Genomic DNA, 25,752 nt, shown 5'->3' with positions numbered 1-25,752 from the left:
GCTAAAATGATTGGTCGTGCTTTTTACAGTATTACGGCTTCCACAGATGACATTTTTTTATGGATTTTTTGTCAAAGCACTTAAGATATTCATTGCTATCGGGATGTTAAGAGCATTCCATGGAATATAACAAAAAGTGTATCTCGAGCCGGTTTCTCAAACTTACCTACCCCACCTTTAAGTACAGTTCATTTGTATTTAGATAGAGCCAGATCATATGAGAGTTTATATAATTGTTTTTAAATAAAAAGCCGGTATTAATCATACGTTTTAATTTACAGAGACCCAAGATTAGTTGTCAATTTTATGCTTAATTTTCAATATATTTTACTTATTTGTTCGACAACAATCTTTCAACTCTTGGCAAGAAAGCCAATAAGTGTTTGTCCACAATTGCACCTTAGTATCTTTGCAACAAAACTAATGTGATCTAGAATGGCGCAGACGTCTCTCATGGTTAACTGCATATGCTCCCTATTAAAAGTGTAAGTTGTTGTTCTGATGTTGGCAACATAATAAGGATCCACTCCAAAATGTATTTCCTTCCTTGGCCCATAGTACACCCTTCCACTTGTTCAAGCAATCGGTCCAGTGTAGTATTTCTGTAATCATGCTGATAGACAAACTGTCAAACAGACAATCAAACTGTGGGAAAAAAGGTAACATTGCTTTGGAAAATATCTATATACTGTATATATTTTCCAACAAATCTTGAGAAGAACAGGCGTCGAGAAAAGTCCTAACCCTGACAGCGACATTTATGGACTGTGCAACTTGTGCAAGCATGCACAAACTGATGGGAAAAAAGGGCTGGCAGGCTCATCAAAAATAATTCATCCCAGAATACAAATCTGGTACATTGGATTAACTGCTGGTCACAAATGAAACACAGACTTCATCAACTTTCTAGCAATTTGTACTGACAGCTGATAACCTCTCAAACATCCGAGCAAACATTAACCCTGCCTCTCAAAATGATAGACTGTATTGTGTTCTAATCTTCCCTCAAATACTTGATAAGAAAGGCTAATTTGAGTGCTGATGGAGTTGAGAATACAGCTGCTGAAGCTCAAGAATAAATACAGATATCGTATCATAATCACAAAGAGGCCTGACTGCACATTTGGAAACAAATTGGTCTCTTCACAAGTCCAATCACAGTTTTAGAGAGTTGATGCCAGCAGATTGAATTCTCTCTAAATTGGCATGGCAATGTCACAGATGCCACTTCAAATGAGGTTTGAACATACATTCATTCTGTAGCTCATTGGCTCATGGTAATCCTCTCCATTTGCCACTTGTCAGAGGCAAGACTGTCATTTAGCGTTGCCATCATCGCACAGTATTTCAGCCTTTCAGTAACTCACACAAGACGTGTCAGTCTTTCAATCAGGCAAAGAGGTTTCAGATCAGCTTAAACTTTTCTGGCCACTGATTAGATAATAAATTATGCCAGAAATGTATCCAATTTGGAAAAATATGAAGGCTTTGTAGAATGATTTATAGCTCGAGATTTGGTGGTGTGCGTGGATTACAAATCCTGATGGACTTCTCCAAACAGATATACGTTATAATCAGAATACATATAGGCAAATTTAGCATCATGTTAAAAATGTGCATTACCACAATATCACACTACATTGGGGGCCAATCTATTAAACAGCTATTTAATTGACCTAAAGGTGAGATTTCTTTGTGAATTACTGTTTGAATTAAATTTGTATTTAAACTTTTACGTTGAAAGATCTCTACATCATCAAAATGATACCAAACCTGAATCAAGTTTCTCCAGAAAATGTTGGGAAAACACGTTAAATGGTGTGAAGCCTGCGAGCAGTTTCAAGTCAAGTGCTCTCCTAAACTCACCTGACTGCACCATGCAGTATATCGAGCGCACCCTCAGTTGAAGGCGTGCTATTTAAACCCTTCAAAGCCCCGCCCACTTGTTTCCCCGTGCTGCTCACCTGCGATGCATCAGGTGTGCTAAAATCAGCTGCAAAACTGTGCTCAGATGTCGTGTCTAAAGGAATCCTCCCTGCAATAGTGCACACATTTCAACTCAGGATTGCTTTGTGAAGGAAAAGCTCCTGCTTGATGCTGGTTCCGAAATCAGCTGAGGCCACAAACCGGAAGTGGAGTTTTTCGGTCCTGTTATTCCAAATTTGACTTGCAATCACTTCATATCATCACTTAGGATTTACTCTTCAGTTCATCAAGGTAAGTGTTTACTGCTTGTGCTAACATTGTGAGTGTTTGTCTTGGCTATGTTCAGTTGGTGTTGTGTATGCTATATCCTCCTGGGAACCGAGGAAATTGTTTTTTTCCAATGTTCTTTATTTTTTATTTCCTACCTATTTAGGGTTAAAATAACATCTTGCAATTTAGACTTTTTTAAATTGTATTTAGTTTTTAAATGTTACAGTATGTCCACTGTAGAGGACATCAGGACCATTTTAGTTTGAAAAGACAGCCAAAATTAACAGATAGACTATGTAACGAATTATGGTTATAGAGTGATATTAATACAAGAATACATTCACCTTTATTTAAAACATAAATAGGTAATTGATCTGAACATTGCTGTTGATTTGGTCACTTGGTTTTTGGTGAATCTTTCCAGATCTTCAAAGACTTTGTAGTCAATGTAGTGGGAAAAGTACCTCATTGACTCTGGTCGGCACGAGCTGTAGGGTAATCTTGACTAGTTTTATGGATGTGGTCTCCATTTTACCATGCTCTTAGAAACAAACTTGGCATTCCTGAGGCAATTCTCATTTTTCATGGCTCCACTTAAAATAAAAACAACAATAAGACATACGTGCTACTCTTGGCCCACAGAGGGCCATGTCTTTCCAGCTCGTCCCTATCTGTCTCTCTGTCTGCATCTTTCCCCCCTTCTTCTCGACCCTCTTCTATCCCAGGTGTGAAATCCTCATCTCTCTCATCATCTGAGAGCTCAAAATCTGAATCTCCCTTAACTATCTGGTATAGAAAATGTCTGCTTCAGTTCCGTCTCCTGCAACAATATTGAGTCATTAAAGGTGGGGTAGGTAAGTTTGAGAAACCGGCTCGAGATACACTTTTTGTTATATTCCATGGAATGCTCTTAACATCCCGATAGCAATGAATATCTTAAGTGCTTTGACAAAAAATCCATAAAAAAATGTCATCTGTGGAAGCCGTAGTACTGTAAAAAGCACGACCAATCATTTTAGCCGGCCCGGCTAAAATAACTGGATAGCCTACCTGCCTGTCAGCCTTCCATCTGTGCACAAATTTATCTCGTGCCCTCATTGGTCATGTGCGCGTTCGTGTGTACTGTGTTGGAGGAGGGGCTCTGTAAGGAAGTGGCAGATTTTCTCCAGTTGTGTATTTTCAAATTCTAGCGCACTCGAGCTGGTTTCTCCAAAATTACCTACCCCACCTTTAAGTCCATGAAGATGGTCCTGACGTCCACTAGGATGGCCATTTATAAAAGAGCTGTTATTTCAAAACTTGAATTATTTGATTGCTTTCAGAACTAATTATATAGTTCCTCACATGTTAATAAACAAGAACATATATGAGTTTCATGGTAAAAATTACAATTATTCAACAATATTTGACTTCTCCTCCTGCTTCTATAACATTTTGTTTATGGTATGCCAGCCATTTTGGATGAAAAGAAAGAGGAACTTCCCAGCATGCAATTTTAACCAATTACATATCACTGGAAAGACCAGGATGTCCTCTGTACAGTACATCACAGATTTATAGAGTAGCTCAAAAGAGTCAAATGAGATGCATGTTAACAAAATGTCCACTACAGTCAGTGGACATTTTCAATGGGCTGGGTCCCAGGAGGAGATGCTAACTTGTAGCTTGTGGCTGCTGACCTGCTGAACATCTCACGCTGTAATCTGCTGTGTATTTTGTCCTTATATGCAATGTTCTATCTTTTCTTTGTCATTATTCCCTTGGCAACTATTGTTATTTTCTATTTATTTTAATTCGTTAACTGCATTGTGTTGCCTACAGGAACTTGATTTGTGTTTGTGAAAATGGAAACTGAGATTTGAGTATTCATAATTGAGTATTTAGATTTAGAATTAGTGTGCGTGACATAAATCCTCCTTACCTGCTGCTGATTTGGATTTTGATATTGCTTCAGTCTTACCTCTAGTCTCTATAGAGAATATAATTTATTTCTGGGATTTCTTTCTTTTTATATTGGTTTCTATGGAAACTTGTACATGTGTAACTGTATAGCCCTGCACGATTTCAGAGTATGTGCAATAATGTTGATTTAAATTAAACTATTTTTAGTTCTGCTGCTTTTGCAATGCTGTCAAAGCAAATCAAAGAAAAAAAATGAAGCTTACTTATTTTCTACTGATACTCTTTAAACGTAAAAAAGAGATTTTTGCTATGTTTCTAATGGACAAGATGACATTGCAAGACGACAGTTAAAAACGATATATTTTGTGGTGCCCTACTTTCTCGACTCTTCTTACATCCTTCACCTCATGTTAAGTGAAGCCTTAGATAAACATTTAAACTCAAAGTGTGGGTTATATGTCAGCCTGCTTTATTATTATTCATAATCATGGATGCATCTAACGGATCAGCTCTGATCTCTGCCTCATGCTGCACTCATGATATTGAGCTTACAGTATGAACCCATGATCATCTGATGCTTATTTGTAGTTTATTAGCTTCTGAATATTCTGCTGAATCATTGATGTTTCTTAGCTTACTGCTGCCACCTTTACCATACTTATTTCTCTTCTATAGTTAGAGGTGCTTATTTGGGTTATAGCCACCTGGCGGCTTTGTAGCTGGTATATTTTGACATATAATAATAGTTTATTTTGGCTTTGTATTTATTGAAATAGGCAGTCACAGGGTAACTATTTCAAACTAAGTGCTAAACTTTGTGCATTTTTGGTAAGTTGAGTATTTCAGTTCTACATGAGTTTCGAGACAGCATTTAACTGTAGCTGTGAATCGTTCGCTCGTTTTTCTTTATACTTGCAGTTCATTTATATCTTTCATGGCCATTTCATTCAATCTCATGCACCCTAAGCACTACTCATGAAATGTAAAGTCTTAAATGTTCACTATGTCACCTCAAAAACAACCAAACAATGAAGATGTCTACAATCCTCATATTTAAAAATGGCCTTGAATCTTTTGAAAACAAAAGCAGTTGGCAGCTGCTTGTTTATGGGATTAGTTTTGTTTCATAAAGATAAAGCAACACTTTCTCAGAATCAAGCAAAACTAAGAGTTTAAGAGAAAAAAAAACTGAGTCAAGCAAAATTAATTTAATTTAAAAAATAAAACTATAAGTTGCAAACAAATCATTTGTGTAATCATGTAAACTATAAGTATTTTTTCTTTGTTTTAACATATCTTTTTGTTTGCAGTTCTCTGCTTCTTTCTCAATGATCAGACTTTTGCTCTCGCTGCAGCTCTTCTCGTTTGCGCTCCCTCATTTTTTGTTTTCGATTTTGACACAAACGTCCCAGGTGGGCGGGACTTTCAGGGGTGCGTCCCCATTGGCTACTCAGTTTTTGAGTGACAGCCCACTACACCACAGATCGTACAGTGCAACTCATGCAGCAAACTCCGGAGTCCACTCGGCCACATTTGTGTTGGTGTCTCCTGGGGAGTTTTCATGAACATATCGGACTTACCTTATGGATTGCTGTCCATTATACTTGTGTTGTGTAGTTTATACTTTATTCCAACTTTAAATATTTTAATACCTGAACACACTGCTGCTGTTAAATAATTTCCCAATTTGGGATTGATAAAGTGTCTGTCTGTCTATTTATATATTTTATAGATAAAAAAACCACATCTATGTATTTTCAAGCTAAAGGTGATACACAATATAAACTGTATGCTGTTATTTTTTCAAAGACATGTTACATTTCAAAAGCATATATTGCTATGTTTAGGACAAACAATTAAAGACTGCTTTAATTTAACAAATTCTACAATATAAAAGTGGCAGATTTGCTTTATTAAACAGACCATACCATTTGTGCATACCAACACAATTAGGAACATGCTCACATCTTACTATGTTGGTCTGAAGAGCTGAAGCATTTATTTATACACAATGGATACAAACTGTGTTGTCTCATTCTATATCCTGTGAGAAAATGATATATATTTAGCATTAAAAACTTGACATACTATTCCTAGCCTGAGGAAGATATGAATAATCAACAGATATGGAATCTCTAACATTTTCATGTAGAATAAAGACAAAAGAGTGATTATACAAATTACATTTATTGAAATTTGAACCAGAAGATGAAGTCTCAAAGAATGTTTTAAATAAAAGGACATAAAACAAAAAGGTGGATAATAATAAAATCTATTAAATGTATATGTAAAGACATTTGGTCAAATGAAATGACACTGAGCAAGTGATAACAGCAACGCCCAGCGTGGATGAAGCTGGTGCAGGTCTTTCTTCATGCCCCCCCCTCCGTGCTGTCCCCTCAGAGGAAGTAGCCAACTGAGTAGCCAATGGGAACGCACCCCTGAAAGTCCAGCCCACCTGGGACGTTTGTCGAAATCGAAAACAAAAAATGAGGGAGCGCAAACGAGAAGAGCTGCAGCGAGAGCAAAAGTATGTTAAAACAAAGAAAAAATACTTATAGTTTACATGATTACACAAATGATTTGTTTGCAATTTATAGTTTTCTTTTTTAAATTAAATTAATTTAGCTTGACTCAGTTTTTTTTTCTCTTAAACTCTTAGTTTTGCTTGATTCTGAGAAAGTGTTGCTTTATCTTTATGAAACAAAACTAATCCCATACTTGTTCACTGTTTTAACTTTGTAAATGCAACAAAAAAAAACAAAGTCCTCTTTTCAGGCTTTAAACTTCAATCTTCGCTCCCAGCATGAGACTAAAAAGTAACAAACACGGACCATAATTTCTGCTATTACAATCAATTTCATGTTATTATAACGCTAATTGGTCAAATATGATCTTGTTTATCCAGCATGCTCAAGAATGCTTCCATATTTTCATTGGCTGACTTACACACTTGGTTCTGCTCCTCTGTGCCCTGAGGAGCATTGTGGGTAGGTCATATGATCTCACACTACTCATCATCTTCCCTTTGATGAACAAATGAGAAGTCCTGCGCCCTTTGAAGCATTTTTGTGTGGCACGTTCAGGCAATTAATACGTACAAGCGAGAATAGATGAGACACGATGACGAGGAAGCAGGGAGGGAAACGAGGGACGGGTTTAAAGCTTCATCACCTCTTTCCAGGTGTCTCTGCCCGCATGATTTCATCTGTGAACTGCAATCAACTTCCGTAATGAAATAAGTAATTAACATATTATAATTGTGCTACAGTTTGATTTGACAGAAATCATTTTCCATATCTAATACTATGCTAATTTAATCTGTTCCTCTCTCGCCAACATGACCTTTTGTGATTAAGTTTCATGGCAGATTTCTTCTGGGTTCCTGTGTGTGCATGGGAGGGATTATTTTAGAGACTCGAAATGTATAGGTTTCACTATATTACAGTAAATGGTAAATGAAGTGTTTTGGTGGAGACGTAGTGGGAGATGAAGTAGCTGAATTACTGTACGTTGCATATTATCTTCTCCACTGAGTGTACATTAATCAAACGGTGGATTAGTACGAGGTTGGGATCAGTATCCGTACAGATTCTGACCTTATGAAACAGGTCAGGAATAGGCAATGTATCTGATGCACATTAAATGGAGTTTGATTGTAAAAGTTAATCTAAAATTCAGTGTTTCCACTACGAGTTACATATGTCCTGTCACCACGGTCAACTAACTAATGGAGAGGTAAAGTTACAACTGATACTGTCTAATCAAAAAATCATTGGCTTCTAGAGTAAACTGTAGAAGTCATTGAATGTTTAACAGTGTAAAAACATATAATTAATGTATAATTAAATTACAGACACCAGGCAAAAAGCTTAGATTAGTTTGACAATATGTAAAGTTTTATTCAGACACTTAAATGACCAGAGATTTGTTTTCATTCCATACTGATGGATTAAGGCATATGTTTATGGTCTTTTTGTTTGGAAGTCATTTTCGATTATTTCATACATTTTCAAGAAAATCATGCAAACATTTAATTGTTTTCTGCTTTCAGGAAGAAATACAAACTTGCCTGTAAATGATCATAAAACAAATGTAATTTTCAAAAAATAATGTTCAACTATTTTCAAATGCTCAGACAAATGATGTCCTCCAGTCGACATGGGATCCAAAAAATTAGTCATTTTGAAGTTAACATACTGTACAAATGATGTATTTCTTTTTGTCATTCAAACAAATAGATGGCAAAGAGTACAATTCTGTCATTGATACAAGAGCAGAAACACGGTGTTATATGAGTACATGTTACATATCCTGGGGTTTCCAGGCAGCAGCTGAGTCTCTTGCTCTTTAAGTCCACTCCTCGTGGCTGAGAATCAAACTCATCAGACTCTGTTCACTTTAAGAAAACAAGCTGCCTTCAGCTATCAACACACTAGCAATCACGCTCATGAGACCTTAGTTATGATGATCACATGAGACTCCAGCTATCATGATCACAAGTTTTCATGTTTGGGAGAATTACCCTGCAGAAAGAGCAAAAAATAAATATCATTTTACCTAATTACAAAAGGTCAAGCCGCCTGTGAGGGATGCAGGAAGTGGAGAGGAAGTAATCAGAGCAGCAGACTTGCATTAGGAAGACTGGCAGAATATGTGCCAGCCAGTAACGAGACAGCGTGCCGCAGAGCTTCTTGTTTTGCTGTATGAAGGCTGCGAGGCCTCGGGGTGCACTGACAACATTACCATACTCTTCACCTCCTATATACAATACTTGTGTCATCATCGCCTTGGTGTGGCGTCGCCCATTTGGGACTTGACACTGTTGCTGTTTTAGAGTGTCACTTAAGGTTTCAGGCATGAGCTTATTAGTTCAATCAGACTCAGTGCGGATGCTTAGTGTGTGCCAACTTAAAATCAAATCTGAGCATGTTGCACTTGAATGCCAACTTCTCCCGGTGTGGCTTTCAGTGAGTGTAACATTTGATTTCTCAGAGTAGAAGGTGGTTTAAGGGAGTCACAGTGACGGATTTGAGAGAAGACTTTTTATTTAATGTTCAGTTGTTCTGGGAAAAGTGTTGCATTTTGAGGTAGATTTTACAGTGCAGAAAGCAGGAGTTTTGAGTTAATATTCATATTACTGAGGCACAAGTGTCTGCTGTTGTCACGCACAGTCTCACTGTCCATTTTGATTTGTGTCTGCTTAGCGTTATTCCCCAGGGATTTCCTTTACTGCCACAATACTTCCTTTCATCTCCCCCATTTCTCACTCTCCACTTTTCTGCGCAGTTGAGTCAGTCGGCACCACAATCACCACCTGGCTATTGATTCTCATGTGAATACGACCAAGCCAAACAACTGAGGTGAAAATAGATTTGTTTTGCGGCTGAGGCAATAAGCTCCAGTCTGCAGGCACACAATGTATTCTCAAACTCTTAAAAAACAGCTTGATTTTCCTTTTACCAGTTATGTCCATGTCATGTTAAATCTTTTGCTACATTTGTACCGAATACCTGCAACATGATCAATGTCCTTTTACATTTTTTAAACGGGAATATAAACCAGGCCAACGTATAATTACACTTAATGACCTTGCTTAAAAAAACATTTGATAATCAACATTTTGTGAGGTGTTTTTTTATAGAATTTTAAACTTTTGTATCCTGCTTTTCCCTCAGAATACTGGAGGCCTTTCTGTTATTCTTAAAGGACAGACCAACATCTCATCAGGGCTAAATTAAGTTGCAATAAATAGAAGAGAAATGTTAGTATACCTACGTCTTGATGTCTACACCACGTAGAAAAAATAATAAAAGCAAACCACATAAGGCCTGCAAGTTACTCATGATTTGATTACCAACTATTTGGCTGATCATTCCTTAGTTGATTGTTTAATCTGTAAAATATTAGAAAATAGGGAAGTGCACAAAGATTGAATCCCCAAATATACAGCAATGTTGCCATGGCTACCCTTCTGTTTATGCCCCGCGGTGGATTTAGCAACATGTAGTAGTTCATGTAATTCTCCATGTCCACTTGTTGCTGATGGTTGTGGTAGAGGAGCTGTAGATTTTGCACTAACATCTGTAGCATGGTCGAGCTGTAGATGTTGTAGATGTTGTAGATGATCTGTAGCATGGTCAGTAGCAGTAGCACTAGCAGTAGCTACTGACAGTAGCTACTGGCCATGCTACAGCAGTGAGCAGGAGAGGTGGGGCTATCGTTATTTTTTCAGGAAATATTCGTATAGAGGCGATTACACCGAGCCGTTTGACCCCCCAGAGCGTTTCGTTTGGAAATCTATCCACCTTGGGACCCGTTATCGTTTGTGGGGTCCGTTTGTTACGGCCTCGTGTAAATAATAGGGCTATACGCAAGAGAAACTATGCAGATACAAGCCGTTTCGTTCTCGTGTAAATGTGGCCTTAAACCTAAAATGTGAAACTGTGGTGGCTGCAGCTCAGTTTGCTAAGGGAGTGATTCATCACAATTCCTAATCTCCTCCTTTGTTTGTGCCAAAGAGCCTTTGAGAAAGACACTGGAATCGCCCTGAGTGTGTGTGAATGAATGTGCGTGTCTATACAAAAGTAACTGCCAAAGAAAAATAGTGTAATCTAATATTTTCAGCATGTTGTTGCCCTCTGCAGCTCAGATGGAGTTGTTTGGACGGTTGTGTAGACGGCTGCTTTTTATTTCCATCAACGACCAGCTAAAGTGTGAAACCACTGGGCTTGAACTGTTGATGCATGGTGATACAGACGCTTTGTGTGAAAGGCTTTGCTTCCATTATCCTGACTCCATTTTGAGTTCACATTATTGGCAATGTCAGAAAAAGAGGGGCAAGCCAATAAGCCCATCAGCATTTGTCAACGGCAGAGAAGACAGATCTTCTCCAGCCAGCTGTAAATGTGTTTATTCTACTCTTTCACACAGGTGGATGTTTTAACACTTTGTTGATTATGTAAGCCGCATTAACTTAGAAAATTAACACAAAAAATAACATATTCATACTTCAGTCCATTTCACATGCAAAAGGATTTTGTTGTTGGGAGAGAACAGACATTACGCTCTGGTGGATCATCATCCTGTCAGAACTGTAAACATCTCCACATTCACAAGTTGAATGTGTTGGCATCAATCAAGCAACGTATACACGTCAGTGACAGCGCGCTAAAGCATCTGGCATGTAAGTGATCAAGAAAACAAAGAGCATTTATATAAATAAGCGCACATACCTAAAAGAATAAATCCTGAAGAATGGAAATGTCACTTTCAATTTCATACCTTGCTTTAAACAATGAATAACTTGTATTCAGCAAGGAAATCCAGCTCATCACTTCGAGTTTCTTCTAGATCCACGATTACAAATCTAAACACAAATAGATCATTAAATATGACTTTAATGTTGTTGATCTTCTCCAATTTGTAGGTTGTTAGTAATAAAGAGTTATTACATAATCCATATTATTATGTTATAAGTAAATATATCTTATTATATCCTATTATGTTAATTTATTTATTTAAATCTTAAGTCTTGTGTATGTTTTTATACAGCTATAGTTAGTTTTTCTGTTCATCTAATAAGTAAGGTAGGAAAAAATGAAAGTAAATAAGATGTATGTCTGTAATTCTATTATAGATGTGTTGGTTTGGCTTTCACGTACAGTGTCGAGTACAGAGTGTGTGCACATGGTTGTGATCGTTGAGAGAAAAGAGCTTCAGATTGGCCTGACACAAGCTTGTTATTCAAACAAGCGCTCAATCACACAACAGCCCCATGAAAAGAAAATAATGCCGGAGAATCATCCTCCTTGGCGCTTTCCCCTTTCCTCGACCTCTGGTTCCCTCCCTTCCTCTCCCTCTCCCCCTGCAGTGTGGGTGAGTGGTATCCATCTGTCAGTTGTCAGTGCCAGGGAGTGATACAGAGAGCTGTCACTTCTCGTCAGCCCGCATTGGTGAGGCCTTTTGCAGCTGCCCTGCCTGACTCCGGGCCAGAGGAAGTGTGTTTCAGTGTGTGTGAGTGTGTGTAAGAGGAAAGGGAAAACAGACAAAGAGAGAGAGAGAAGCAGAAAGCAGAGAAGGGGAATTCAGGGGGCAGTAAAGCAATTAAACTGGAGACAATTGAAGGAAAGCTGGAGAGAGATTGTAAGCAGTGCAGGACACACAACAGATTGTACATATCACATTACCTTAATATGTTCAGCACTGTATCACTATGTGCTCCACAGGACATGAAGTCATGCGTGACCGTTATCATCCTCTGTTGGGGACCAACGGGAACTGCAACTGCATTCAGAGACGCTGTAATGTGTGGCACAGGCCTTACCCAGAAATATGACCAGAAAACACTTGTACTGTCTTTTTAGGATTTCATAAGATTGTAGTTTTTGGTCACAAACCTGATATTGAGACATACTCAATTGAATATAATTTGAAACAGCCTTAACACTCCTGTCTTCTTCACAGTACACACAAAGTGATGGTACACTGCATACATATTATACACTCATGAACTAAATCTATAGTCTAGTAAATAACACATCATTCTGGTTTGAACTTATGTAAAGTCTCAGAGGAACTGCCATTATTCCCATTATTTTTGCCAGGTCCACGGCAACCACAAAGGAGCAAAAGCATTTTGAATTTATAAGTTTGTTTTATTGTAGGGATCATAATGCTATATACTGGTATGTGGGAAATAGCGGGAAGTGGAGACTGGGACTTTCTTGCTGCGCCTGTTTGCATTTCATCATATCTGAAAAACTGTAAAGATGAGGCAAATAAGACGTATCTTAGAAATGGCTGCTACATTTATATATACAACTTTGCCATCCTATTGTTCTCTGTAATTACTGTAACGCTGACATTTTAGCTGGCTCCATTTAAAACCCGAAATCTGGCAGTTTGCAAAGCACTCAACAAAAAACGGTACTACGTTTTTTTCTATTAAAACAACGTTGACATGCAATAGGATTTGTAGCTGGCAAAGGGGAAAACCCCGAAACCAAACATACCCCGGGACATCCAATCTATCCTGAGCTTGAAGGGCCGGTATATAAATAAAAGCATTATGGGTCATGGAAGAGGACTCTGAGGCTGGAGTGGATACAGCATGCTTTGTATTACGAGCCATTCAGCACAACAATAACACTCTTTGACTATTCAGCATCCGTCCCCGACTTGTCAACATATCTATCTCTATGTAACAGCTGCATGACTGATGAATTACATTTATCCTTTACTGCAAACTATATGTATTTGTGGAAAATGAACAAAGTTTGCTTTGTTTAACTTTTTCCAACTTGTTTTTCTCTCACACAAATCCAATATGCAGGACAAGAAATTACAGTAAATGTATTTGTTTCATTCATCATGTGTTTATTTAGAGTAGCTACTACCTGCAGAATTAAGTTATTTTCATGTACAACATTAGACACAGGCTGTAAAACCATGTGAATAAGCAACATGAATGTATTTATTATGAGGATTATAAATGTGTTTTTGTACATCTGATATAAGAGGGTATTAACTATAAGTTGGTTTCATTGGCAGAACTTATTATTGTACATGCTTAACAGTAAGTCATTCATCTGAAACTAGCTTTCAGCATTTATTTCATGTGATCTGATCTCATTTGATCAAATGTTCACAGCTTACAGGGTAAACCGAAACACAGGTTTTGCTTGCTCCATCTTTCTCTTTTTATTTACACTCTGACTTCAGTGAATATTTCTTCACCTCTTTGCCTCCCGGCCTTTCAGAGATATTGACCTTTGGGAACATTGAAATGACGAGTCCAGAGTAGCTGACTCTTTCTTTCATTTTAACGTCCATCTCTCTCAGTTTAGTCATTTCAAAGAACTCGATAAAGAAACAAAGATAATCTACAGCTGCTACAGCTTGGCTATTGATTGATATAACACAGTTTAAACCGGTTGTATTGATCTTCCGTTGCACTGAGAGAGTGTGGACATACAGAGGGAACTGTTCAAGGTTTCTTTTACTGTTCAGCTTTTCATATAGGAGTGCACGGATTCCCAGCTGAAGCTCTTTTCTGTTAGGGACTCTAGTTGTCATTTCCTGTCCTTTCCCCCTTTCTTTGTAAAATGATGGTGACTAATTTGGCAACATGATTGCCACCTACAGCAAAGCTATAATTCAGAATGGAGCTATTATGGTGAACATTTCAGGAGAAAAATGTCCACATTCAGGCAAAGTGCAGACTCAGCAGAGTTTATGAATCATTTGGTAACACTACATGAACACAGTCGCAGCACCTGCGCTTCACAGCCAGAACTCACCGCAGTGATGAATAACACACATCAGGGGAAGAATGTCCGTTTGTTGTGAACGACCTGGAAAGGGATTGTTCATTAGCATTTCATAGTGGATTCAATAGGAAATGTACAGGAAAGACAGTTTTATGTCCATTTTAATATTCAAACAAATAAGCTAGATTTTATAATTGTGTAACGTTTCCAGAGCCACATTTAGTCGACTGAATGTTTAAAAAATAAAAATCATAAATCATTTCCCATGAAATAAATCTGTTTTGTGACTCTCAAATGTGGAGATGTCCTGCTTTTCTCTGTTATATATCATTAAACTGAATATTTTGGTAATATATTCTGACTTTTAAATTATGCAGCCTTACATGTCAGGCTTTTTTTCTTAAGATAATTCAAAAAAGATTCTGAAAAAAGATTGTTGGTATTTGAACTCAACACCCACACCCTGCATGAACTCCTGTTGCTGATTGGCTGGAATAGTGTTGTGTAGATCAGGCGGTGCCATTTTGTGTGTTTTCAAGGGATTGTTATATGTTTAACCGTACAGAATGGACAGGTAGTGGACCATTAGGAGATTTTGTTGTTGTATTGGATTAGATTTGCAGACTTCCCCTTTAACTTAGCTGGTGTTGTTGGAATTGTAGCAGGCCATCTGTTTCCATGCTCTTTTTCTCCAATCACAAAATAGAGGTGGAGAAGAAGAATCACTATTTCTCATTGTCTTCTCGTTCCAAATGCACCTGAGTTAACATATTGTGATTGATTTTGTGGCTTTTGCTAACTTTCAGTGAGCTTTAACCAGGAAAAAGGCGGGGCTGAGCTGAAGACGTTGATCTCTGTCATCAGTGAGGAGCACCACTGCTAGAATATATATATGGACTTGGTTGGTGAAATACAGTAGATATTAATACAAAGTATTTTAGAAAAGCAGAAAGAGCAGTCATTAACCTCTTCCTGAGGTCCATGTGCAGTTTAAAAATGTCTTATCCTAAAGTGTGGTATATGTCACGTGGTATATTCTGTATACTTTGGCTTAGCATTTCTCTGATCTTAGTATGTCTGTAAGCTTATGTGCATTTTGTTTGTGCGCCTGACACGTGAAAAAAATCATATGCCTTTTCAAAACAAGATAATTCAATATTGCTCACCTTTTTTAAGAAAACTCTCTTCAAAGCCTTACCACCAAAGCTAGAAACTCCTTCCTGAGGCGTCAGTGAAATCAAAAACAACAAACATGGCAGTTAGTTACTCAAATGTTGTTTTTTCTGCTTAAAAGGAACTGTGCTCAAACGCCATCAAATAAGTTTCAAAGCACAAACACACGTACAGCCCCTGTAAGAGTGTATCAGTTTTTGTCTTTCTAATCTCGGCGCGCTCAAGGCGGATCCATGCAGAGTTTTCTTTCCTGATATGTAGATTTGTTACGAAAGGTTGGCAAATTGTGACAAATTGCTTTTCTCTGAATTGACTTCGCCTTTGTTAGGTTGCACCAGAAAGAAAGGATTTAAACTGAAGTTAAGGAAATTTAAAGCTCGAATTAGATTCAAATAAAAAATAATTTATGACAGCCTGTGTTGCAAAATGTTGATGAAACCATTTAAAAATGTGATTTAAAAAAACACAATCAATTAATAATACATTCATGTTCTTTAACAACACAGAGAAACAGCACTGGAGGTTTTTTTCAGTGTTGGAGGAACATGTTGTTGAAATACTCTTGGTGCTTGTTTGTCGATAGCGGAGGTTTTTAGAGGCTGTTTCAGGCGATGCCGACACAACCCAGGAGAGAGAGAGAGAGAGAGAGAGAGAGAGAGAGAGAAGCGAGGAGCTCATGCCCTATATAGAAGTCCCCCGTGGGAAGGGTTGAGAATCTTTGATTCTCTTTGAGTAGGCATTTTGTCATGTTTTATATCGTTCAACTAATAAAACACAAGTCCTTGACTAAAGACTTGGACTCCCCCTGGACGTCTGCTCTACATCGGCAGCAATTGTTTGCCTTAAACGCACTCCTCCATCTCTTCCCACATCGGCAATTACTTAATGCACTGTTTACTGCCTGAACATCTTGATTTGCCATTCTTTAGGAATACTTGATATTTGTGTGAACGATGATTTTAAACTCACAATGAGATAATTGGAGCCATTTCTTCTTTAAAGACCTTCTTTGTACAATATCTGACTGTCTTTTTAGCTAGCTTACAAACAAGCAAAGAGAGCATGAACACGACGAGGCCTAGAAAATGAGCTCAGAAAAGAAGCTTTGGAAATGCAGGAGACAAATTCACTGACGATGTATTTCAAACAGAGATGATGGCCTTTAAAAAATGAAAATCTGCTACTGAAATGATTATTGGTGTTCTAGGTATTTGGAAAAAAAACAAAGTATTAGCGAGAAACAAAGGTCTACCTCATGGTGGCGTTAGAGGAAAAGTGAGAGTAACATGAATGTTTATAATAAATGTCATCTTAATTCATCCTACAGTTGTTATTTCAGTCAGATACAGAACACTGGACCCCCAAACAGACATTAGCATGTAGCCTTGCTGCTAGCATGTCTAAAGTCCTGAAATTAAAGCTGCCTATTCAGATAATTTGCTTGCATTACAACGGTTCTCTGCGCTAAGATGCACCGACTATCCATCCAGATACACTTACAGGTCGCTTCTTAAATTCCCCAACCATATATTATTTTCTTTCATGATGTAGGCTACAATTCACAGATTATTTGCAATACTCTAAAACACAACATCTCCTGCAGATAAATTAAACAGGACAGGTACTTCTGTAAGTAAGTTAATACATGCAACACATTTTTACGTTACACTAATTAAGACATATTTAAGGGACTACAAATGTAAATGTAATATCCTGCAGGCGTGTGAATCCGTAACACCACCGCCAACAGTTTTGCCCATGGCTGTCTCGCTACCTCTCAGGCATTTTAAAAGGTGAGCAGAGGGGGAGTTTTATTGTTAAGTGGGCTTGGACACGGTAAAGAGCCAAGAGCTGGTGTTTAACAGCACTATTAACGGCGAGATGGGAGATCGATACAGCGAGGTAGAGAGGAGGCGCATCTCTGTCACTGTGATGTGTTATTAGTGCCCGACAGTGGAGGGATCTGGCTCCTTTCCAGGCCCTGGGCCTTGTCGTGTACTTTGCTCTATAGCAATTAAACCAAAACCCCTCCTTTCCACTCTGTGCTACTGATTCAGAGCCTGTAAATAACCATTTCATAAATTACAAAAGCATTAACAAGTGTCTGTGTGCAATGAGATCTTTGACATAACAAAGAATCCCTTTAGCTGAGAGATTTATTTTGGCACCATCGAGGTAATATCCTCTCTGTCTCTTTAACAACAGCAGTGTGTCTGTGATACCTTCAAGGTCTTAGGTAATGCAGACAGACTCTCATATTCATACCCACAGTAAGGGTACTGTTTATTTTGTAACGGATGCTATTTCTCAAACGTATTATGTTCCTTTATTGGCCAAATGATTTATAACCACACGTGTGAAGTGCTTTAGGAGGTTTATCTGCAGATCCCCACTTGTTTCAATAGAAACCTTGTTTTTTCGGCAGTGAAAGATGCAAACTAACTCTTGCGCTTTTTGATCGACTTGTTAATTAAACTTAAAAAAATGCAAATCACTGGATGTATTTTCTTTGCTTTATGCGAGTGCTCCAAATTGCAATGACCAGCTGTTTAATTTCCCGGGCTTCTGGCAGGGTACAAGGCCAGGAGAATGAATGTCAGCACGACCCCGTCATTTTTAAGAATGTAGCTTCCAACATGGCAAAATAGTCGCAGCATAAAAACTTGCATATATATATATAGCAGCAAAGTAGAATCACCAAGCGTGAGTAGAAGTGAGCTCCATTATGTTTAATTACAGGCCCATCAACCTGTTATGCAACATTTGTATGCAGATAACTTTTCTCTCACTCTCTGGCATATGTGTTTTGAGACTTCGCCGCAAAAGTTATATTCTGCTTTCCTCAATGTCACGCTTGTTCAATTTTCTATTGTCCCTGACTTTAAGAACTCATTGCAACCGGTCTATTTTCTTACCTTTGCAGGAACTGCTGAAGGCAGCACAATAAGTAATGTGTAGGAAGATGGTGAATTACACAGCATCACAGTTCAAGAGCAAAATGAAATTAATTTCCAAACCAGTTTATGCTCACTGCAGGTCTCTGAGACTGCGGGTTACATCCTGAGTGTTACTCTCTAATTTCACTTTGTTTGTATTGTCTTACCACTCACAAAAGCCACATAATGATCTTTAAGAAAAAGATAGATGTGGATCTTTAGATATGGTAAGTACATATATGTCGGTGCTTGGTTTAACTACAGCCATCAAAAGGAAATTCATCATGTTTTATAAGTCTTATGACCAAATATGATCAGTGTGTTTTACAACATAACAATAAAAGGGGATATAATTAAAGTATTACCTCAGGTTAAAACATATATTTCATGTAATGTTGACATGTTGAGAAATAATGCAGAAAAGCTTGAGGGCAGACACAATAAACTCTGCAAGGAAATCACCCGAAGATGTACAATACAACACATTATGTACATAATGGATAAACTGAATTATCTGGTGTGCTGCCGCAGGGCCTCTGCTTGTAAATAAGATCGAAAACATTCCCTGTTCTGTGTTTCACTGTCATCTCACTTCCACATGACAGTATCTTTAAGATAAAGGCAAAATACTTAGATAATGTTGTTAAAAGATAATACAATGGCCAATTCAGAGCCAAATAGGAAGAGGTCTTTGTGCTTTTGTGCCACTATCTCATCTGCTAATAAAAGATGTTCTCATACTGCCCCGTGTTACAAGAGATACAATACAATCTTTCTTTCATTCAAGAATATATCTGCCGGTCTTTACTTTTCTTCTAAAATCACTAACATCATCTACATTTTGCCAAGCTGACATGTTCTTGAACTGCCAACACAGCCACTGTAGGTTCATTTGAGTAAATTCCTCTGCTCTGATATACAAGTATAGAGGTGGGTCTGTGACAGGGGGTCCGTGACCCCTGGGGGATCCTCAGGGTTACTGCAGGGGGGCTGCCAGAAGCTGGTCTGATAATATTTTGAAGGTTTATTCTTCCAAAATGTCTGAAAATACACATTACAGTAACATGAATCAAATGTATCATTATACGAAAATATGAATCCACCTACAAGAAATGGGCAAAACCTTTATTGACACAACCTTGATGACAGTCTTACTGTTGTCATGAATCCTCATGAAATCTCATGACACAGCTTATCACTCTGCGTAAGTAAAAAGGTTAGCTACGGCTACACATTATTATTGTAAAAGCTTTGTATGCATATTAAAAAGGTACATTTAAACATGGTGCTTTAATCCATTCTACTCTATTTCTATTCTCATGATGGCACTCCATGTTATTGTAGGTCCCGCTTTTAATATTTAACCCATTTTATAGAGTTGCCATTTATGGTGCAGGACCTAGCACGGCTTAGTACGGTATGGTTAGACCTTGGTAGGCCAGGCTCACTTTATGCTGCGTTTCCTACAGTTTAGTAACAGGGGTAGTAACTATAGTAACGCAGTGTAGGCGAGGCGATCGGCTGTTCGGCGGGCGGAGCGACGCTGCGTAAAACTGCTGTGACGTCATCTTCAATGCGAACCACAAAACCAAAACATCAGCCGTTAGCTGTTAGCACTCAGAGCTCACAGCTCCTCATATCTGTTCAGAAACTAGACAAAAGTTAAACAAGTACAAACCACAGACTGTCTGTGTCATGGCGAATACAGTCGCTGGTTTATTTATGTCTGTAGGCCGTTGTTGTGAGTGTGGACGGAGCATATATAAAGTTAGCTTAGCCTGATCGATCCGATCTCCATTCAGAAAACACGCATTTTAAAAGGTTTTTCGCCTGCAGACCGGTACCAGTATGTTGTTACTTCGGCATCATTTTGAAACGTGTATTTCAATTAAATCACGGTGAAATATGTTCATTTTGTTGTAGTTGTAGCCCCCTTGCCAGCGATTCTCTCTGACCATTCAGCAGTCGAGAATGTTTACGTCACTAGTTTAGCATATTCAGCCCGGTTGTTGGCCCGGTAAGAACCTCGATTTTGGAGGGCCAGAAAAAAGGTGAAAAAGTATCCCTGAGCCGGAACTACCCCAAGTGGGAAAGCAAAAAACCGTGCTACGTGCTGCAGTGGAAAAGTGCCATTAGAGAGCCACAATGCTGCTGGTTCTCGATCAAACTTTTTTTGTATTTCACTGAATTGAGTTCACCTTGTATCCCGAGTAGCGCTAGAATTGACTATTTCTTTCCATCATTGATTAACCTGCCGATTATTGTCTCAATTAACCAATGTATTGTTTAGTCTATACATCTTTTTCAAATAGTTTCCCTCTTAGTTTCTTGAAGTTGATGTGTTTAAATGTTCTGTTTTGTCTGTCCAAAACAATTTTTTTCCAGTTTAATATGATTTTAAAACAGGGGAAAAAAAGCAAAAAAATGCATTTTATGCAAATGATGCATGACAAAATAATTGCAAAATGTAATAATCTATGAAATAAGTACAGTGTGTCATTAGGTCAGATGTTAACTTTTACGAGACAAAACAACACTTTCTTTTTCGTTTTAGGGAATTAAATCAATTTAACTTTCAAAGAGGCTCAGAGGAGGAAACTTTAATTTATTTGATGCATCTTTGTCTCCAGATTACATGATATTGACTTTTGCCAACAGACTCTATTTCACAATATGTAAGTAATGGATGTCTGGGATGACTGTCTACCTTGATGAGCCCTATTTGAACAATCAGTATTTGTAATGGATCGTGTGTGTGTGTGTGTGAGAGAGAGATCTATTTGATGAAATGTAAGGTTGTAGCATGGTTTTAACCTTGCAGTAGCATTATGCAACAAATCATTGGATTTTGTCTGTTTGTTGTGAGTGTGTTAACATCTTAAAGCTGTGTCCATTGATTTTTCCCGTCTTCTTTAAAAGTGTGTTGCAACTGAGAGTGCGGTTACTGCTGGAGTTTGTCCTCCAGATGTCTCTGTGAACTCCAGATGCTCTGAAACGCTGTCTCGTACAATCATCCTTCTTCATTCCCACTAACAATTAGGTAATGAAATATTGATTTTTAGTTAGATTCATATTGATGCTATTAGCTTTGCATTGATAAATCACTGATGCTGGAAGCCAGACCAGGAAGACATTACTGTGTGTTAATCTGATGGATATGCCTTCTTCTTCCTGCGTGTCCTTCTCCACCTGGACTGTCACACTTCATCTTTACAGCTCTTAAAGCAGCTTCATAACCATGCTCCTCAAACTTCTTTTTCTACCATCTTTAATGTCTTGAATTGAGGATACACTCCTTGATGACGATGGAAACTTTAAAAGCATTTTTAATACGAAACGTAATGTGAAAATAAACATCTCTTATTCATCTTATAGTTCCTGACATGACATTTTCCAAATATGTCTTCAAAAAAGTGAATGATTTCATATTGAGTTGTTGATTGTATTAAAAGGATCCTGTAGAATGTTATACAATACACTGGTTTAGTTAGGAATCACATCTTTGACCGTGGCAATTTCTATGGCATGCTCTAACAATCGACAAACAACATTTCCTGTCACCTACTGTGACTGCTGGGAAATCTCCTTATCACAGAGTCCACCTGTCAGAGGCGGCTCTCAGTATTTCAGCCTGCTGTCTAGTCATTACTGTCGCAGTGGGACATCGGCATCGAAAACTGAGACTGCAAAATATACTTAAACATGGAGAATCAACAACATGCACTGCTAAAGACTGGGTTCATTCTTTTATGAGTAAGGCAACATCAAGACTCAAACATAAACTGAATAAATAAACAGATTTATTATAAAAAATAATGTAAAAATACACATGTAGTATGTGTCATACTTGTCCAGTGTATTATTACAATGTCGCATTGATTTGGAGTCACTTATGCACATGACATTGAAGCTTTTGAAAAGAAATGGCAAAAAGCCAAATGATTAATAAAATAATCATATCAAATTATGAAAATCACTCAAGTCCAAAAAACAGAGGTCTATTCTACTTTTCAAGTGTTATGATAGGATGCTGCATTGATTTGTCCTACCTGTTCATCATATTATAAAAATGCAACTTTTAAAAGCCACATGCCAAACTCAATTTAATCAAACTATTCAACATCCAAGGACATTACAATTTATATTAATTAAAACTGCATTTTTTAAACCCCATGTTTACATCTTAATTGAATGTGTAAGTCTTTTGGAGAATGCTACATTTCTTTCAATTTGTTTTATTTTAAATGTTTGTCAAATTGATGGGATTCAGTCTTACGAAGTCAGACCTATATTTGTGATTTATGTTCTGAACCTTTCTTCTAACTTTAAACCACCCTGTTAAAAAAGTAAAGACCATGTCCCAAAATAAAGTCACTTTACATGATGTCTTCATTTGCAATGTCTAAAGCTCAGACTGACTCTCATAGTAGTACAGTAATACACAGCAGCCACACACACACACACACACACACACACACACACACACACACACACACACACACACACACACACAGTCTGTCCTGACAGCTGTCACTCCAATTGGCCACCAGTCCGTCTCTGCTCTCTGCTGAAGAAACAGTCAGGCGTTTTTCTGTCAGAGAACATATGCCGCTGCTCTCGTCCTGCTCCCAGCCTCCTGACAGGATCCACTCTCAGAGCCTGTGGCCGGCACCGACTCTGAGCCCTCCTGCTTGTGGCGCTGAGAACATGATCTCTGATGTCTCTCAGGCAGCTAACTGATGCTGTCACTGCACCGAGATATAACACGACCCTCTGACAAACACATTGTGACAAGGACATACAGACACACATGCGCTCAGCCACACAGAAACTCATGCCTCGTCGATGTGCCAGACAACAGTTGCTGCAAGTACAACCTTTTTCACAGAAGAAATGTTTTCCTCTGGGTTTTAAAACCAGTTATGGTCAGCTACACATGTTGACAGACACACATAAACTCAAATGCCTTTCTGCTAAAAGTGGACTTCGTATTCAGTTTCACAAAATGTAAGATTTACATGCAATGTGTGTGATAATGTTTCAGTCCGCATCATTAGACAATTTACTGTCTAATGATGGAGAAAAAAAGGCCTCATCCATAATTTGCCGCTTTGTGTTTTTGTGCCAATCTGTACACGGGGGCACCTTTTGAGGGAATCTCAGTGCAACATGTTAGAGGTTTGGTGTTTAAAAAGATTAGAATAATTACAGTATAATGTCCCGTGAAGAAGTCCTAAAGCCAGTAAAAGAAATCAAGAAGGGTCAGATTTTCAACAAAGCCGCTCCTCTATTTGTTGACATTGCCTACCATCTACTGGTAGAAGCTGTTTACTGCAGCAAAGGCATATTTTTTAATGATTGCAGATGACCCAATCATAGCAGAAGAATAACCAAAACAATAAAACTGATCACTTAAATGTCCAAATTCAGACATTTTAATTCCTAAAATGTAATGAGACTTTCCAGTCAGTGTAATTATTTCAATTGATATGCTGCAATTCACTGGAAGGTAGTCTTTAAAGATTAGTATTTAATTTAGTCACTTCTAAGTTAAACTCTGATGAAGTTTGTGAGAGGATATAAGATATACTGATGCAGCATTTATAAGCACATTGTGTTGTGATGGTCAGTAGTACAAAGTGATAAAAAAGAGGGCACATGGTAAAAGATTAGCATAATAATAATCATAATAACAACAGCACTATTATAATATAAATCTACATTGACCAACTTTATTTGTATATTCGAACAGTCAGACAAAATGTGGAACTGGTGAAAATAGAGATTCTGATACCAACATAATTAACTATGAAACATGTTTACATACTGTAGTCACAAATTAACTAGCTCAAATGTAGGCTGTAGGTTTGCATCAAAGTTCAGGCTTGCATAAAAAAACGCTCACTGAACATCGCTCAACAACGCCTCCTGTTGGAGCGTCACTCCTCACTCACCTCAAGTGCGTCAAGGAATTATTCAAACTTTTTCTTTTTTCATTTTCTCTTGTTACTACAAATATGAAGTACTTCGGAGTGATAAAAGTCCACTCTTAGCCAACAAAAACACCATTAAATAAAACGATAATTTACAACATCCATCAAAAAACAGTTTTCCACACAGATCAAAGTCAATAATAAATTATGTATTCTCAAGATCTCCCAAGAATCCATAAATTAATGGCTTTTTGTTTCAAATGCATAGACTATTTCTCCATGTGAGATGAATACACTGACTCAAACTAAAATATGAACATACTAAACATATCTGCAAACAAAACACAAGAAAACTATTTTGAGAATGAGGTGAAGTTCAAAATGTGTTTCAGTCTCTTCAGTAGTTCGACTGGCAGATGTAACTCTGCCAGTTCCTACTTCTAAAAATCACAGCATTAAATTGCTACATCACGAGCACAATGTGAAACAAGTGCAGATGTTAACACTATCTTCCCGATAGGAGGAACAAAAAGGACAAATTTAAAGCCTGTAAAAATGTCAAACTAAGAATCAGAAAGCAGGACACCACATGTCATTGTTCATCTGCACTATTGTCATTTAAAGTTTGACAGAAATGTTACGACGATGGTTTCAATTGTGTTGTATTACTCTGTTTTTTTCACATTCATTGAAATTGATCGTTCTGCATCTGAGGCTTGATATTAGCTATGGGTTTGCTATGAATTTGATATATGTTGGTTGATATCAGCCGTGATGTCTGGAAGGAGTCAACACTAACCTAGTTCTTGATGTTTTGTTAAGCGTTATAATCTGCCTCTGTTGACTGGTTACCTTGGTCACTCATTGTGTGTGGGGTGTTGAGCTAATGATGCTGAAGCTTGATTTAGCTCTAATAAAAGCACCAAATAGTGCCTTACAGTGGGATAATGACTTTACCAGCAATATACCTGTCATAGCATATTGATGCTTGGCAACTGTCTACTCTCAGATCAGGAAGTGAATAAGGGATTGAAGAAATTACATAAATTGCTAATTATATGTACGTGCCCCGCTCTATATCCTGAATGTTGAGACAGTTCTAACTCTAAACCAAAAACGGACATTTTACAGACTCCTTTTTAAAAAAACAACTGAAACATATAAAGAGAGGTAAAAGTGATGTGCAGTCAAGTGTCCAGGTCACAGCTCACATGTTTTAAAGTACTTTTGAATGTTATAGTGTAACCCTGGTATTTAACATTTGGTGTTTTCATTGTTTTTACTCAAACCCAGCCGATATCTGTGGTTCTTTAGCCAATAGAATGTCCTCTTTACCTTTTT

The 25,752-nt window shown here is 37.8% G+C and overlaps 1 protein-coding gene across 3 annotated transcripts in view; it reads left to right on the top strand.

The window, feature by feature from the left end:
- Nucleotides 1-1,969: 1,969 nt before the first annotated feature.
- Nucleotides 1,970-25,752, top strand: part of LOC117477667 (relaxin-3 receptor 1-like) — a 44,982-nt gene continuing 21,199 nt past the window's right edge. For 2 of the 3 annotated variants that reach the window (XM_034124393.1, XM_034124395.1), the window contains exon 1: nt 1,977-2,217. The gene's annotated coding sequence lies outside the window, so the exon portion shown is untranslated. Of the gene's footprint in view, nt 2,218-25,752 lie in introns of all 3 variants that reach the window. The other variant, XM_034124396.1, reaches the window with a different exon arrangement.

Source organism: Trematomus bernacchii, unplaced genomic scaffold, assembly GCF_902827165.1.
Source record: "Trematomus bernacchii unplaced genomic scaffold, fTreBer1.1, whole genome shotgun sequence".
Classification (NCBI taxonomy): domain Eukaryota; kingdom Metazoa; phylum Chordata; class Actinopteri; order Perciformes; family Nototheniidae; genus Trematomus; species Trematomus bernacchii.
This window is presented reverse-complemented; position numbering and strand designations above follow the sequence as displayed.